The 16268-nt window shown below is 46.4% G+C and overlaps 1 long non-coding RNA gene across 2 annotated transcripts in view; it reads right to left on the reverse strand.

Annotated features, from left to right (window-relative positions):
- Window positions 1-6598: 6598 nt before the first annotated feature.
- Window positions 6599-16268, reverse strand: part of LOC134731750 (uncharacterized) — a 34857-nt gene continuing 25187 nt past the window's right edge. For both annotated transcript variants that reach the window (XR_010114327.1, XR_010114326.1), the window contains exons 2-3: window positions 10395-10551; window positions 6599-7111 (exon numbers count right to left, since the gene is read on the reverse strand). This is a non-coding gene — a long non-coding RNA (uncharacterized lncRNA). The remainder of the gene's footprint in view (window positions 7112-10394; window positions 10552-16268) is intronic.

Raw genomic sequence — 16268 nt, forward strand, 5'->3', positions numbered from 1 at the left:
TTGAATATATTTCTTTTTCTTTTTTTTTTGAAACAGAGTTTTGCTCTGTCATCCAGGCTGGAGTGCAGTGGCACGATCTCAGCTCACTGCAACCTCCGCCTCCTGGGTTGAAGCGATTCTCCTGCCTCAGCCTCCCAAGTAGCTAGGACTACAGACATGTGCCACCACTCCTGGCTAATTTTTGTATTTTTAGTAGAGACAGGGTTTCGCTGTGTTGGCCAGGCTGGTCTCAAACTCCTGGTGTCAGGTGATCCACCCGCCTCAGTCTCCCAAAGTGCTGAGATTACAGGCGTAAGCCACCGCGTCTGGCCAGAATACATTTCTTAAATTATTTTCAGATACCTTCCCAGCACCTGTCAAGCTACAAGAAGGCTCAGGGCTACTGAGCTGACATTCTCAAGTTTTCTATATTGGTCACGTAACATTGACTACTTAACCACCTAGGTACTGGGCTGTCTACTTATTTCAGACTCACGTTTCGGTTAAACCCTGGCTCTCTTTCTATGGCCCTGGCCTCAGGCTTGCTGCTGGCTGTTTTCAACCAAAGTTCCCTCTGTGGTGCTGTTCTGTGGACAGCAACAGAACAGATATCATCAGGCAGGGGCAGTGACAGCCAGATATTGAGAGATGACCAGCCCTGGTTGGGCGCTGTGGCTCACGCCTGTAATCCTAACACTTTGGGAGGCCAAGGTGGGTGGATCACCTGAGGTCAGAGTTCAAGACCAGCCTGGCCAACGTGGTGAAACACCGTCCCTACTAAAAATACAAAAATTAGCCAGATGTGGTGGCACACACCTGTAGCCCCAGCTGCTCAGCAGGCTGAGGCAGGAGAATTGCTTGAACCCGGGAGGCGGAGGTTGCAGTGAGCTGAGATTGTGTCACTGCACTCCAGCCTAGGCAACAGAACGAGGCTCCATCCTAAAAAACAAACAAATAAACAAAAAAAGAGAGATGACCAGCCCAAAGTTAATGAACAGACGAGGGACTTGAAAATTACCAAAGAGGGCCAGGCGCGGTGGCTCACGCTTGTAATCCCAGCACTTTGGGAGGCCGAGGCGGGCGGATCATGAGGTCAGGAGATCGAGACCACGGTGAAACCCCATCTCTACTAAAAATACAAAAAAATTAGCCGGGCGTGGTGGCGGGCGCCTGTAGTCCCAGCTACTCGGAGAGGCTGAGGCAGGAGAATGGCGTGAACCCGGGAGGCGGAGCTTGCAGTGAGCCGAGATCGTGCCACTGCACTCCAGCCTGGGCGACAGAGCGAGACTCCGTCTCAAAAAAAAAAAAAAAGAAAATTACCAAAGAGACACACGGATCAAGTCTGCAGAAGACAGAGCATAGAGTGCTGGATTAGATGATAGAATCCAGATTCAATGAGGACTCAGTTAGCTAGAATGTGAGTCCAAACTGACAAGAGGAAATTTTAAAGGAATACAATTTTACCTGCTTTTGCTTTTGGTATCACCATGCCATAGGCATTGATGGAAGACACTTGGCCTGGGAGCAATTTTATGTGAAAAATATCTTCGGGTTTCGATCAGACAACCCAAATGTAAGCCTAGACTATTAATACTGGGCTAAGGAGAATGGGATATAATGAATCCCTTGAACTCTTTTTTTTTTTTCCAGACAGGGTCTCACTCTGTTGCCCAGGCTGGAGTGCAGTGGCCTGATCTTGGCTCACTGCAGCCTCGACTTCCCAGGCTCAAGGGATCTGCCTGCCTCGGCCTCCAAAGTGCTGGGATTATAAGCATGAGCCACTGTGCTCGGCCTGGATCCCTTGCATACTACACTTCAGACTACACCGGGGATATTTGGGTCCTGGTCTGACTATAATGACTGAAATGAGATATGAGCAGAAGGTATACAGGTCCTCTTTCCTGGTCACCCATTCCCCACATGCTGTTGAGCGTCAGCTGCTAACCCTCCTGAGAATTGCCCTTGCCCAAATGGGAACCACTTCACTCAGGAAAGTTTCCTCCAACTCCCCTCACCCCCAGAGCCAATGACTGAGTGTCACAGTATACAAGACTGAACCCCTTGCCTCAAGGCGAGACTCACTCTGTAGCACCACTCAGGATCCAGAGCTCCCCGTGGCATCAGGCTGGGCTGGTCTCTGGCTAAACTGCATCCTTGCTTAGCTCTGCCCTCTTCCCCATCCTGCTTCCCTGGCTTCCCTACAGGTTTCCCCTGTGGCCACTCCCCAGTAAATGACTTGCACCAGCATCCCTGTCTCAGATCCTGGATGATGAATGAGGGCTCTGGGAATCATATTATTTAGGGAAAGATAAAGAAGCTAAAACATTTAGGAAAAAAGATTTAGGGAAATATGATAACAGCTGCCTTCAAGTTTTTTTTTTTTTTTTTTTTTTTTTTTTTTTTGGAATTAAAGGGCTGGGTGCAGTGGCTCACACCAGTAATCCCAACACTTTGGGAGACCAAGGCAGGAGGATTGCTTGAGCCCAGGAGTTCAAGACCAGCTTGGGCAACATAGCTAGACCCTCTCTCTACAAAAAATAATTTTAAAAATCAGCCAGGCAGAACAGGTATGGTGGCTTACATCTGCAATCCCAGCACTTTGGGAGGAGGCTGAGGCAGATGGATTACTTAAGGCCAGGAGTTCAAGAACAGCCTGGGCAACACGGCGAAACCTCATCTCTACTAAAAATACGAAAATTAGCCAGCGTGTTGGTGCACACTTGTAATCGCAGCTACTTGGGAAGCTGAGACAGGAGAATCGCTTGAACCTGGGGGCTGGAGGTTGCATGAGCCAATATTGTGCCACTATACTGTAGCCTGGGTGACAGAGTGAGACTCTGTCTTAATAATAATAATAATAATAATAATAATAAATTAGCCAGGCATGGTGGCACACACCCATAGTCCTAACTACTTGAGAGGCTAGCTAGGAGCTAGCCCAGAAGTTTGAAGCTGCAGTGAACTATGATCACGCCATTGCACTCCAGCCTAGGCAACGGACAAAGACCCGGTCTCAAAAAAAAAAAAAAAAAAATTAGAAAGTATAAAAAGAATTGTATAGAAATTGAATAAAATCAGAATTTGACTCAGTTTCAGAAAGAACTTTCTAATAAGCAAAGCTTTACACCATAGGTATAGCCTGCCTTGTAGAATAATTGGAAACCTGTCATCGGAAATATTCACCCAGAATCCAGAGGACCTTCCTACATCGTCTGGTGTGAGTCACTGGACCAAAGGCACAACACTGTGATGTGATTGTTATTACTCCGAGTGGCCACAAGATGGCAGCAGCAGAGAACGTCCCACAGGTGATTAAGCAGAAAATTCTAGTTTCCACGATTTTTTTTTTTTTTTTTTTTTTTTGAGACAGAGTCTCACTCTGTTGCCCAGGCTGGAGTGCAGTGGCACAGCCTCGGCTCACTGCAACCTCCACCTCCTGGGTTCAAGCTATTCTCCTGCCTCAGCCTCCCGAGTGGCTGGGATTACAGGCGCCCACCACCATGCCTCGCTAATTTTTGTATTTTTAGTAGAGATGGGGTTTCACTATGTTGGCCAGGCTGGTCTCGAACTCCTGGCCTCAGGTGATCCACCCGCTTCAGCTTCCCAAAGTGCTGGGATTACAGGCATGAGCCACCGCGCCCGGCCATTTCCAAAAATTTGATTCTGAACTCTAACCATGATGATAGGTGTTATGTCCATTATTATAAGCCCTTATAGATTTATGATACACAAAACGGAGAAAATAAAAACATTTCCCCAAAATTTTATATCTTACTATTAGAAAAAAAGGAATCTGAAGGCCGGGTGAGGTGGATCATGCCTGTAATCCCATCACTTTGGGAGACTGAGGCGGGTGGATCACCTGAGGTCAGGAGTTCCAGACCAGCCTGGCCAACATAGCAAAACCCTCTCTCTACTAAAAATACAAAAATTAGCCATGCATGGTGGTGCACACCTGTAATCCCAGCTACTCGGGAGGCTGAAGCAGGAGAATCACTTGAACCCAGGAGGCGGAGGTTGCAGTGAGCCAATATTATACCACTGCACTTGGGCAACAGAGCAAGATTCTGTCTCAAAAAAAAATAAAATAAAATAAAAATCTCAGAGGTAGAAAGAGGTAAGCCCTGATTAGTGAGGTTTATCCTGATTCAGAGAAAATGTGCTTCTTACATTCTGATCATGGTGCTACTTCCATCTGACTGCAGAGTTTCCAGGCCCAATCATTGTGTACCTTCCAAGAGAGGGAGTCTGTATTTGAAACAGCCTCAATAATGAGGCTGCACATTAGGCTCAGCCTATGTTGGCTTATGGTTCTCACAGAAAAAATTATCCACACTGCTAGTCTTCTTCCTGCACCAACCTCAAAGTCTACAGAAAGATGTCCCAGCACTGGGAGCTTGAGTAACACCTCTACTGGGGAACCGAAATATACCAGTGATTCAATGAAGCAGATTAATATCAGAGTTCTGTTTGTAACCCTGAGGCCAGTCAATCCTACTAGCCCTTGCCTCCATCTGTGGTAGCCAGCCTCCAAGATGGCCCCCTATGATCCTTTCCTCCTGATATCTTTGCCCTTGTATCATCCCCATCACACTGAATCATGGCTAGTCTGTGTGACTGACAAGATATGTAGAAGTAATGGTGCATTTCTTCTAAGGCTAGGCCATTAAAGACATTTGCAGCTTCTTCTGCCATTCGCTCTTGGATCATTCACTGTGGAGGAAACCAGCTGCCATATTGTGAGGACACTCAAGCAACCCTATGGAGAGGTCCTCATGGGGAAGAACTGGGGCTTCCTGCCAATGGCCAGCAGTTTGCCAACCACACGAGGTCCTCTAGCCCCATTCAAGCCTTCAGATAGCCACAGCCCCAAGTAACATCATAAGAGACCCCAGGTCTAAACTGCCCAGATCTGCTTCTCCTGAATTCCTGACGCACTGAATCTGAGATGTTTATTTTTGTTTTAAGCTACTACATTGTTTTGTTTTGTTTTGTTTTTGAGACAGGGTCTTGCTCCAGGCTGGAGTGCAGTGGCACAGTCTCAGCTCAGTGCAACCTCCACCTCCTGGGTTCAAGTGATTCTCATGCCTCAGCCTCCCAATGAGCTGGGATTACAGGCAGTTGTCACCATGCACTGCTAAATTTTTTGTATTTTTAATAGAGATGTGGTTTTGCTATGTTCGCCAGGCTGATCTTGAACTCCTGCCCTCAAGTGATCTATCCGCCTTGGCCTCTCAAAGTACTGGGATTACAGATGTGAGCCACTGGGCCCAGCTTAAGCTACTAAGTTTTAAAGTAATTTGATATGCAGCAATAGGTAACTAACACAACACCCCAAATGCCACCATCCCTGGCACTCTCTTCTCACTTTCCTCTCTATACTCTGACCACTGTCCTTACTATTCTGGTTAAGTAATAATAACCTGCTAACTTTGAAACTTAATAGACATTTTCCAGACCTTGCATTACTGCATCTCTCTGCATAATTTTTACAATGGGAAGAATCTTCTTGAAAATTCCTATTCTCTGACTTCCTTGACACTGTTCTGACCTGGCTCTCCTGATTTTCTCATTCAGGTCTTCCTGTCTGAATGAGAAAATCATTCAGGTTTTCTCCTGAATTGTTCTCCTGAAAGATTTTTCCATTCAGGTCTTTCTCCTTCAAAGATGCTCCTTTTCTACATGCTACCTAAAATGTTGGCCTTGCATCAAATTCGATTCCCGTTCTCTCCTTTTGACCCTGAAGCAACTCCTTGGGTTGTCTTGCTGTTCCCCTAGCTCCAATGACGATCACTTTGAAGACGACCACCAAATCCATCTCTCCAGCCCACATCGCACTCCTGAACCTCATACCCTTAAATCCACCTACCCACAGGCAGTGGTGTGCTGGAGCCTGCTCACACCAACTTGTGAGAGCCAATAGTGCACATCTCTTCTCAACTCTATATTTAGCAATGCCACATTGGCAGCTTGAATACCAATGGTGGGAGTGTTGACATTGTGGAATTCAACAAATGCTGCAAATCAGAACTTTTTCCACTAGGAGCCAGTTGATAAACATTTACCAGCACACCACTGCTCTTACCAGATGCTTCTGCCTTCTGTGTCCCATAAATACCTCAATTCAACATGTCCCAAGTGTGTCCCAAAATGCATTTTCTCATTCATTCAAAAATACTGGCTGAGTGTGTTGGCCCACACGTGTAATCCCAACACTTTGGGAGGCTGAGGCAGGTGAATCACCTGAGGTCAGGACTTCAAGACCAGCCTGGCCAACACGGTGAAACCTTGTCTCTATGGTTTCATACAAAATGAAAAATACAAAAATTAGCCGGGCATGAAGGCAGGTGCCTGTAATCCAAGATATTTGGGAGGCTGAGGCAGGAAAATTGCTTGAACTCAGGAGGCAGAGGTTGCAGTGAGCTAAGATTGTGCCATTGCACTCCAGCCTGGGCAACAGAGCAAGACTGTCTCAAAAATAAAAATTATAACTGTTTTTTCAAGTTCTGCGTGAAGGATAAATATTCTCTGCCTTCAATAAACTTATTCTCTGTTGGAGGAGGCAGAAAGGTTCAACAGGCAATCTCAATAGCATAGTAAATGCTGTCTCATGCGTCCTTGTGAAGAGACCACCAAACAGGCTTTGTGTGAGCAACAAGGCTGTTTATTTCACCTGGGTGCAGGCGGGCTGAGTCCAAAAAAAGAGACATCAAAGGGCGCTGGGATTATCATTAGTTCTTATAGGTTTGGGATAGGCATACAAAGTACCTTCTTAAAGGCAGGGGGAGAATATTACAAAGTACCTTCTTAAGGGTGGGGGAGAATATATCTTTTCAGTTAGGGTAGGGCTGATGACAATGGTGGAATGTCATCAGTTAAGGCTATTTTCACGTCTTTTGTGGATCTTCAGTTGCTTCAGGCCATCTGGATGTATACATGCAGGTCACAGGGGATATGATGGCTTAGCTTGGGTTCAGAGGCCTGACATTGCTGTCTTCATATATTAATAAGAAAAACAAAACAAAATAGTGGTGAAGTGTTGGGGCGGCAAAAATTTTGGGGGGTGGTATGGAGAGATGATGGGCAATGTTTCTCAGGGCTGCTCCGAGTGGGATTAGGGCGGTGTGAGAACCTAGAGTGGGAGAGATTAAACTGAAGAAATATTTTGGCATAAGGAGTAATATTGTGGGGTTGTTAGAAAGAGCATTTGTCGTATAGAATTATTGGTGATGGCCTGGATGTGGTTTTTTATGAATTGAGAAACTAAACGACAGACACAAGTTCTGAATAAGAGAAGGAGAATAACAAATATTAAAGGACTAAGAATTGGAAGAACCCAGGACATCCAATTAGAGAGTGCCCAAGGGGGTTCAGCATAATTATTTGCTTGGTTGATGAGTTTTTGGGCTCTATCCTTGAGTTTTTTTATGTTGTCATACACCAGGCCACATTGATTTAGGTAAAAACAACACTCTTCATTTAAAAATATACAGAACCCTCCTTTTTCAGCAGTGAGTAAATTGAGGCCTTGGTGATTTTGGAGGAAAGAGAAATGCAAAGCCAGCAATTGTTTGTTAAAGAAGGATTAGAAATGGCTAAGAGAGAGTGAGTGAGATTGATAGTGTGGTGGAGATAGCTGGGGAGAGGTAGAGGGTGGCATAAGAATGGGAACAAGAATAAGAGTGAGCATAAAAGTAAAGAATAGGACTTCATCAGGGTGAAAGTGTTGGAATGTGTCCTGTCAGCAAAGATCATCTATCCACTCGAGTCAAGAGTGGAGGATTGGGGATAGATATTCACGATGGAAAGGAAATGAGAGGTTTGAAGAGGCAGACTAACGGCTTGTTACCTACATGGAAGAGGTTATGAAATGACAACAGAACAGAATGGGCATGTGAGGCTGGAAGGAGATATTTTCCTTGGTCCAAGAACAATTTGCCTTGTGTGGGAAGAGATTGATAGGTGGAATCTTCAGTAGGAGAGTAAATAGGAGTGACCAATTAGAAGGAGAAAAACTGGCCATGAGGGACAGAAGTTGGAACGCTAGGTGCTTCTTTAGCTACCTTATCAGCATAAGCGTTGCCCTGAGCGATGGGATCTGATGTCTTTTAGTGGCCCTTGCAGTGTATGACTCCAGCTTCCTTGAGAAGTAAAGTGGCCTTGTGAAGAGTTTTTATTAAAGAGGCATTAATGATGGAGGATCCTTGCGTAGTGAGGAAACCTCTTTCAGCCCATATAACAGCATGGTGGTGCAGGATATGGAAGGCATATTTAGAGTCCGTATAAATATTGACGCATAATTCTTTTGCAAGAGTGAGGGCTTGAGTTAAGTCAATGAGTTTGGCTTGCTGAGAGGTACTAGAGGAGGGCAGAGTGGTAGCCTCAATGATAGATGTAGAAGATACTATAGCATAGCCTGCCTTTGCTGGTGAGTGACGATTAGGCCTGGTGGAACTGCCATCAATAAACCAAGTGTGATCAGGGTGAGGAACATGAAAGAAGGAAATATGGGGAAATGGAGTGAATGTCAGGTGGATCAGAGAGATACAGTCATGGGGGTGGGGACCAGCCAACAACAGTAAGGTCAAGTTGTTTGGACAGAAAGGCTACAGGGTGCGGTCCCAGCTCTCGTGTAAGAATTTTGACTGCACAGCCCTGTACTTTGGCTGCGTGTAATGAAAAGGGTTGGGATGAGTTAGGGAGAGCTAGTGTGGGGGCAGCTTCTAGGGCTGTTTTTAAGGAACAGAAAGAGGAGTGGTGAAAGGATTTAGGATCTATGGGGTCAGCTAGGTTTGGTTTTGTGAGTTTATATAATGGTTTTATTAGGATGGCAAAACCAGGTATCTAAAGGTGAAAGTATCCAACCATGCCTAGGAAGGAAAGGAGTTGTTGTTTTATAGAAGGGGTTGGGGTTTGGGAGATTAGCCAGACATGATCAGCAGGGAGAGCACGTGTGTTTTCATGAAGAACTATGTCGAGATAGGTAATGGATGAGGAAGAAATTTGGGCTTGACTGAAGTAATGGGGGCTGTCCGTGAAGCCTTGTGGCAGTATAGCCCAGGTAATTTGCTGAGCCCAATGGGTGTCAGGGTCAGTCCAAGTGAAAGCAAAGAGAGGCTGGGATGAAGGGTGCAAGGAATAGTAAAAAAAGCATGTTTGAGATCCAGAACAGAATAATGGGTTATGGAGGGGTTCTGGAGGGAGGTACTGAGGATAGCAGAGTATATGGCTTTGGCACCACGGGGTGGATAGGCAAAACAATTTGGTTGATAAACACAGATCCTGAACCAACCTGTAAGACTTGTCCAGTTTTTGGACAGGTAAAATGGGGGAATTGTAAGGAGAGTTTATGTGCTTTAAAAGGCCATGCTGTAACAGGCAAGTGATAACAGGCTTTAATCCTTTTAAAGCATGCTGTGGGATGGGATATTGGCATTCAGCAGAGTAAGGGTGATTAGATTTTAATAGGACGGTAAGGGGTGCATCATCCTTCGCCAAGGAGGGAGTAGAGGAGTCCTACACTTGTGGATTAAGGTGGGGAGATACAAGGAGAGGATGTGCAGGAGGCATTGAACTGGGGCAAAAGGCAGCAGTGAGGTGTGGCTGTAACCCAGGAATAGTCAGAGAAGCAGATGATTTAGCTAAAATGTTTTGAACTAATAAGGGAGCTGGGCAGGTGGGGATAACCAAAAAGGGGTACATTAAAGAATGTTGTCCAAGTTGGCACCAGAGTTGGGGAGTTTTAAGAGGTTTAGAAGCCTGGCTTTCAATACCCACAACAGTTATGGAGGCAAGGGAAACAGGCCCTTGAAAAGAAGGTGCTTGCCCCCACAGGAAAGTGGAAATGGGGTGGGAAGTGCTTGCCCCCAGGAAAGTGGAAAAGGGGCAGAGACATGGAGAGAAGGGGTGGGGGGGTGCTTGCCCCCCAGGAAAGTGGAAAAGGGGCAGAGACACAGAGAGAAGGGGTGGGGGGTGCTTGCCCCCCAGGAAAGTGGAGAGAAATGAGAGCGTAGAGACACGGAGAGAAGGGGTGACATGAGCATCCCTGGGCTGCAATGTGGGTGAGCAGCCAAAGCAGGTGTCCCCGCAATTGACTTGCCACCAAGGGAATGTGGGTGAATGACCAAGGTAGGCATCCCCACGGAGATCAGACACCAACAGAATGTGGGTGAATAATCAGGCAGGCATCCCTGCAATGATTAAACACCAAGAGAAGGCTGTGTTCCTGAGTCTGTGACCTGTGCCGGAGTTTTGGGTCCATGGATAAAATGTGTCTCCTTTGTCTCTACCAGAAAATGAAAGGAATTGAAATTAAGAGAAGGGAGAGATTGAAGGGTGGCGCCAAGATTGAAAGGAGAAAGAGGTTGAGGGATAGTGAGAGAGGTTGGAGAAGACAGTAGAAAGAGGCCGCTTACCCGATTTAAAATAGGTGAGATGTTCCTTAGGCTGGTTGGTCTAAGGACCTGAGGTCATAGGTGGATCTCTTCACAGAGTGAGGGTGAGGACAGGGGACTGGTCTCTCAAAGGAGTCCTGCTGACCCGGGTCTTCGGCACCAAATGTCTCATGCATCCCTGTGAAGAGACCACCAAACAGGCTTTGTGTGAGCAACAAGGCTGTTTATTTCAACTGGGTGCAGGTGGGCTGAGTCTGAAAAAGGAGTCAGCAAAGGGTGGTGGGATTAGCACTAGTGCTTTTTTTTTTTTTTTTTTTTGAGACGGAATCTTGCTCTGTCACCCAGGCTAGAGTGCAGTGGCACAATCTCAGCTCACTGCAAGCTCCGCCTTCCAGGTTCATGCCATTCTCCTGCCTCAGCCTCCCAAGTAGCTGGGACTACAGGCGCCTGCCACCACACCTGGCTAATTTTTTTGTATTTTTTTAGTGGAGACGGGTTTTCACCCTGTTAGCCAGGATGGTCTTGATCTCCTGACCTCGCCATCCACCCATCTTGGGGCCTCCCAAAGTGCTGAGATTAGAGGTGTAAACCACGGCACAGAGTCATCAAAGGGCGCTGGGATTATCATTAGTTCTTATAGGTTTGGGATAGGCATACAAAATACCTTCTTAAGGGCAGGGGGAGAATATTACAAAGTACCTTCTTAAGGGTGTGGGAGAATATTACAAAGTACCTTCTTAAAGGCGGGGGGAGAATATATCTTTTCAGTTAGCTCCAGCTGGAGTAAGCACTAGATGTTCATGGAGCACAGAGCAGGGGAAGACTTGAAAGGGGGTGTCTCATCTCGGCCAAGACCTGAAGGATTGACAGGAAGTTTCCAGGCAAAGGAAGAACTACGGAAAGGCTCAGTGTTAAGAACAAGCATCCCATGTTTGGGGAGCTGCAAATGCTTCAGGTAGGGATGCGCTTGGTCTGAGACAAGCAAGGTCAGCTCAGAAAGGCTTGATAAGTCCTGATAAATTGCTTCGGGCTATTCCTGAGGGTAGTAGGAAGTTTTTCAAGGATTTTAAAGAACTTGATATGCTTTGTGGAACTTTCACTGCAGTTGTAGTTTTGGAAGGGGGCTAAATAGACCCACTCCCTCCTTTGAGAGACTTTCGTCATTTTGGCTTCCAGGAAAACAAACACTACAGTTTTTCTCCTACTACCTCTGTTCATTCCTTTGCTGGCCTCTTGTCTTCTGCCTGATTGTTTATGATGGTGGGTCCCAGGGCTTCCACTTTTTTTTTCCTCCAATCTACTTCCAATACGGCAGTCAGATTTAAAACATGAGCCAGGTCAGTCCTTTCTCCGCTCAGGACTCTCCAATGGCTTGCTGTTCTACTCAGAGTAAAAGTCAAAGTTCTTACAGTGGTCCTCGAGTCCCTACATGATTGGTCTCCCTTTTCTCTCCACCACCAGCTCACTCTGCTGCAGCCACCCTGTCCTGCTTGCTGTCTTCTGTACACACCAGGAATGCTTCCACCTCAGGGCCTTTGTGCTGGCTCTTCTGTCTGCCCAGAATCCTCTTTGCCCAGATATCCTGTGGTTCCATCCCTGATCATCAAGTCTCTGTTCAAATGTCACCTTCTCAATGAGACTTTTCCTGACTGCCCCATTTAAAATTGCAACAATTTCCTTCTAGCCTGACACTTCTGATACCCATTTCCCATTCCCTTTTCTTTCTTTCTTCGTAGCCCTTATAACCTTTTAACATCTTATATAATCTCGGTATTTGTTATTTTTATAGCTTATTGACTCTTACTCCCACTAGGTTGTAAATTCCACAGAGACGGAGCTTTTGGTGTCTTGTTCACTGATACAATCCAAACATCTCTTAGAATGTTTCCAGCTACACCCTGAGGCTTTCCCCAAGGATTCCCCTCTACTTGGAGGGGACTGTTCCCAAGTCCCTGAGCCCAGAAGATCCCTCAGAGACCATATAACCTGGAGATCATAAAGTTGCCTAAGACATAGCTGATTATGAAGGAGAGAACCCTGGAATTTAAGCAGATAAGTTGGATGTGGAGTTGACTGAACATTTCCCAGCTCTGTGATCTTGGGCAAGTCACGCCACCTCACTAAAATTCAGTTTCTTTGCCTGTGAAATGAGGTTAATATTTGTCCCTCCTGCCTTGCAGTGTGTGGTGGAAGTGTGGCCTTTTAGTTTAAATCCTTATGCTTTAGCAGGGCTCGATGGCTCACACCTGTAATCCCAGCACTTTCAGAGGCCCAGGTGGGTGGATCACCTGAGGTCAGGAGTTTGAGACCAGCCTGGTCAACATGGTGAAACCCTGTTTCCCCTAAAAGTACAAAAATTAGCCAGGTGTTGTGGTGGGTGCCTGTAATCCCAGCTACTCGGGAGGCTGAGTCAGGAGAATTGCCTGAACCCAGGAGGCAGAGGTTGCAGTAAGCCAAGATCCTGCCACTGCACTCCAGTCTGGGTAACAGAGCAAGACTCCATCCCCAATAAATAAATAAATAAATAAATAAATAAATAAATAAATCCCTATGCTTCAATATCCTAAGGAAAAGACCCACCTGCAGCTTATGATAACACAATGGCTATGTCTATATTTGTGCCAATTGGCCTTGAAGATAAAATGTCTGCTGTCGGGGAGGATATATTTGTGTTTAAAATTCAGAGATCCTGAGAGCATCAGGATGAGGTAGAGAAAGAGTGAGATTATGGTATTCCAGACAGAATGGGCAATATTCACAGAGGTGGAGGATGGACGTTCATGCCATGGTCAGGGGCTACTGATATGGGAAACCCAGGCACTGAGAGGATTAACCACTTTCCAGAAGTCCTAATAGACCCTCGGTGGACTCTAGGATTTTCAAGTCCCAGGCCAGCACTTTCCCCAACACTCTGTCTTCTCAAAGAGTGGTAAATCAAGTTGTTTTCATAATACAGTGACATTTTCAGGTCCATTTCCTCAGACTCACTGGGTACTTCATGGACCATCACACTCTTGTTCGAGCATCTGGGCTGCATCTGCATCCAGTTTCCAAGGGTCTTGTCAGAACAGGAGGTAAACCCAGGTTATTGTCCCAACTTTTCCAGTCACTTGGGTCCCTGACTATTCCACAGCTCGGAGTCATAGATCACCATTTCTCTTTTAACCTAGTGGTAGAAGTTTATGCCTGTTGGATCATTGCTTTTATATCTTATTGGCTTTGTCTAGGGTTTATTAGTCTGTAATTTCAGATTGGGCCCCAGGGGTATTTCTGAATATAACTATGTGTTTTGTATGTGGGTGGGTATGCATGCAGGGATAGTCTATGGCTTTAAATCTGAAGTTTAACTGGAAATAATAATAATTACTAATTAACAAGGTGGATTTATATAAAATGTTATTGATGAAAATAATAACAGCAGCCATCATTTATTGAGTGCTTATTATTTGCCAGCCACCATATTAATTTGAGTTAGGGACCATTTAAGGGTAAGAAAATCAACCACACAACATCAGTGATGGAGCTAGGATTCAAATCCAGGCTGACCAAAGAGTTCACTCTATTCTTTACAGTTACTGCATCCTCAAACAATCCCCTCCTCCATGGCTCTTGTTTTCCTTCAGTAATGGTTCCCAACTCTTTGCTGCCTGGACACACTAGACAGATGATATTTGGCCAGCATAACCCACTTCTGAGGCCCAGCTCCAATTTTTAGTGCATCCTGCCAAGTTGTCTGTTGGCTGGCTCTACCTCCATCTGCAGCTCTCACGACTATGGCCCAGCACTGTATCCAACAACATTGTGTGACCCTCTGCTCTAGGAGAAAGGCCGTACCCTCCAGTCCACTGTGGCTCCACTCCACATCCCCCTCCTAACTTCTCATACCTCCCCCTTTGAAATCTCCCCTTGAGTTAGGCCAAGCAGAGTTCTGGAGAGGCCTTACAGACGATGTTCTCCCGGCCTGGAATAAATTCTGCGTCCTTTTCAGCTATTCATGCCAGTTCACGTTCCTACATTTTCCAGGAACCCTTGTTGTACCAAGCAGGGTTCTCAGATTGCCAATCACAGAAGCAGACCCTTAAAAGACCTGATTGGAATGATATGGGAAAGCTCACAGAATTTATAGAATCTGAACCGGCAGGCCCCAGGAAGAGCAGTTAGGGGACCTGAGGAGTCCAAGTAGCAGGAGTTAATGGGAGGTCCCTTCAGAGAGCTTCCATCCGGGATAGATTTTCCACCCTTATGTTCCTGTACTCAAGATTCAAATCCTGGCCGGGTGGGGTGGCTCACGCTTGTAATCCCAGCACTTTGGGAGGCCGAGGCAGGAGGATCACGTGAGATCAGGAGTTTGAGACCAGCCTGGCCAACATGGCAAAACTCAGTCTCTACTAAAAATACAAAAATTAGCCAGGGTGGGGGTGCACGCCTGTAGCCCCAGCTACTCCGGAGGCTGAGGCAGGAGAATCACGAACCCGGGAGGCGGAGGTTGCAGTGAGCCAAGATCATGCCACTGCACTCCAGCCCTGGTGATGACAGAGCGAGACACTGTCTCAAAAAAAAAAAAAAAAAAAAGATTAAAATCCTTGGAAGAGAGTGTGTGAATGGCCTAGTTTGGGTCTCTGGGCCACACGTACCCGTCGACCACAGCACTTTAATTCATAGTCCCGGCCAGGCACGGTGGCTCATGCCTGAAATCCCAACATTTGGGGAGGCTGAGGCGGGTGGATCACAAGGGCAGGAGATCGAGACCATCCTGGCTAACATGGTGAAACCCCATCTGCACTAAAAATTCAAAAAATTAGCTGGGCATGGTGGCGGGCGCCTGTAGTCCCAGCTATTCGGGAGGCTGAGGCAGGAGAATGGCGTGAACCCGGGAGGCGGAGCTTGCAGTGAGCTGAGATCACGCCACTGCACTCCAGCCTGGGAGACAGCGAGACTCCGTCTCAAAAAAAAAAAAAAAAAAAATTTCATAGTCCTGCCAAGTCCACCCACATGCAATTAGTTGGGGACAGTTTCTTAAGGGATAATTAATGTGCTGCAACCAGGCTGGGCGCAATGGTTCAAGCCTGTAATCTCAGCACTTTGGGAGGCCAAGGAGAGCAGATTACTTGATGTCAGGAGTTTGAGACCAGCCTGGCCAATATGGTAAAACCCCGTCTCTACTAAAAGTACAAAAATTAGCCAGGGATGGTGGTGCACACCTGTAATCCCAGCTACTTGGGAGGCTGGGACATAAGAATCGCTTGAACCCAGGAGGTGGAGGTTGCAGTGAGCCAAGATCGTGCCACCACACTCCAGCCTGGGTAACAGAGCGAGATCTTCTCTCAAAAAAAAAAAAAAAAAAAAGTGCTGCTACCAGAAGAGGGGAGAAGGGATGCTGAGCAGGCTGGACACTAAGGCCACAGCCTTCTCTCCCTTCTCTCAAGTCTTAGATACACACTGCTGTTTTCCCTATTGATGGCCTCTCACTGATCTGCCTCACCTAGGGTTGTTATTTAAACGTGTGCTGCGAAATACCTGTCATAGCCATCATTGTGCTTGCTTCAGAGCACATATGTTACCTTCCCCCAAAGTTGGGAAACTCCTGGGAGGCAACAGCTGAGGCTCCTAAGTCCACAGGTTTGCTCGGAGCCAAACTATGGGCCAATTAACAGGTTTTAGGGACGGGCTGAGTGACCAGCTGCATGTTTGCATGTTGGGTGGAAGAGCGGGATACCAAGACGGTGAGGTAAGTGGGAAGCTTTCCCTGGAGAACTTTTTAACCCCCAGAATATACCTATTTTCCAGTGAAAGCAACTAAGTCAAGAGGTTCTGGAAGAATTAGATAAAAGAATTGCAGCTCAAGACTGGCTCCATTAGGCCAGGTTCTTCTAGACTTCGACCATGGTCATATAC

Source organism: Symphalangus syndactylus, chromosome 1, assembly GCF_028878055.3.
Source record: "Symphalangus syndactylus isolate Jambi chromosome 1, NHGRI_mSymSyn1-v2.1_pri, whole genome shotgun sequence".
Taxonomy (NCBI): domain Eukaryota; kingdom Metazoa; phylum Chordata; class Mammalia; order Primates; family Hylobatidae; genus Symphalangus; species Symphalangus syndactylus.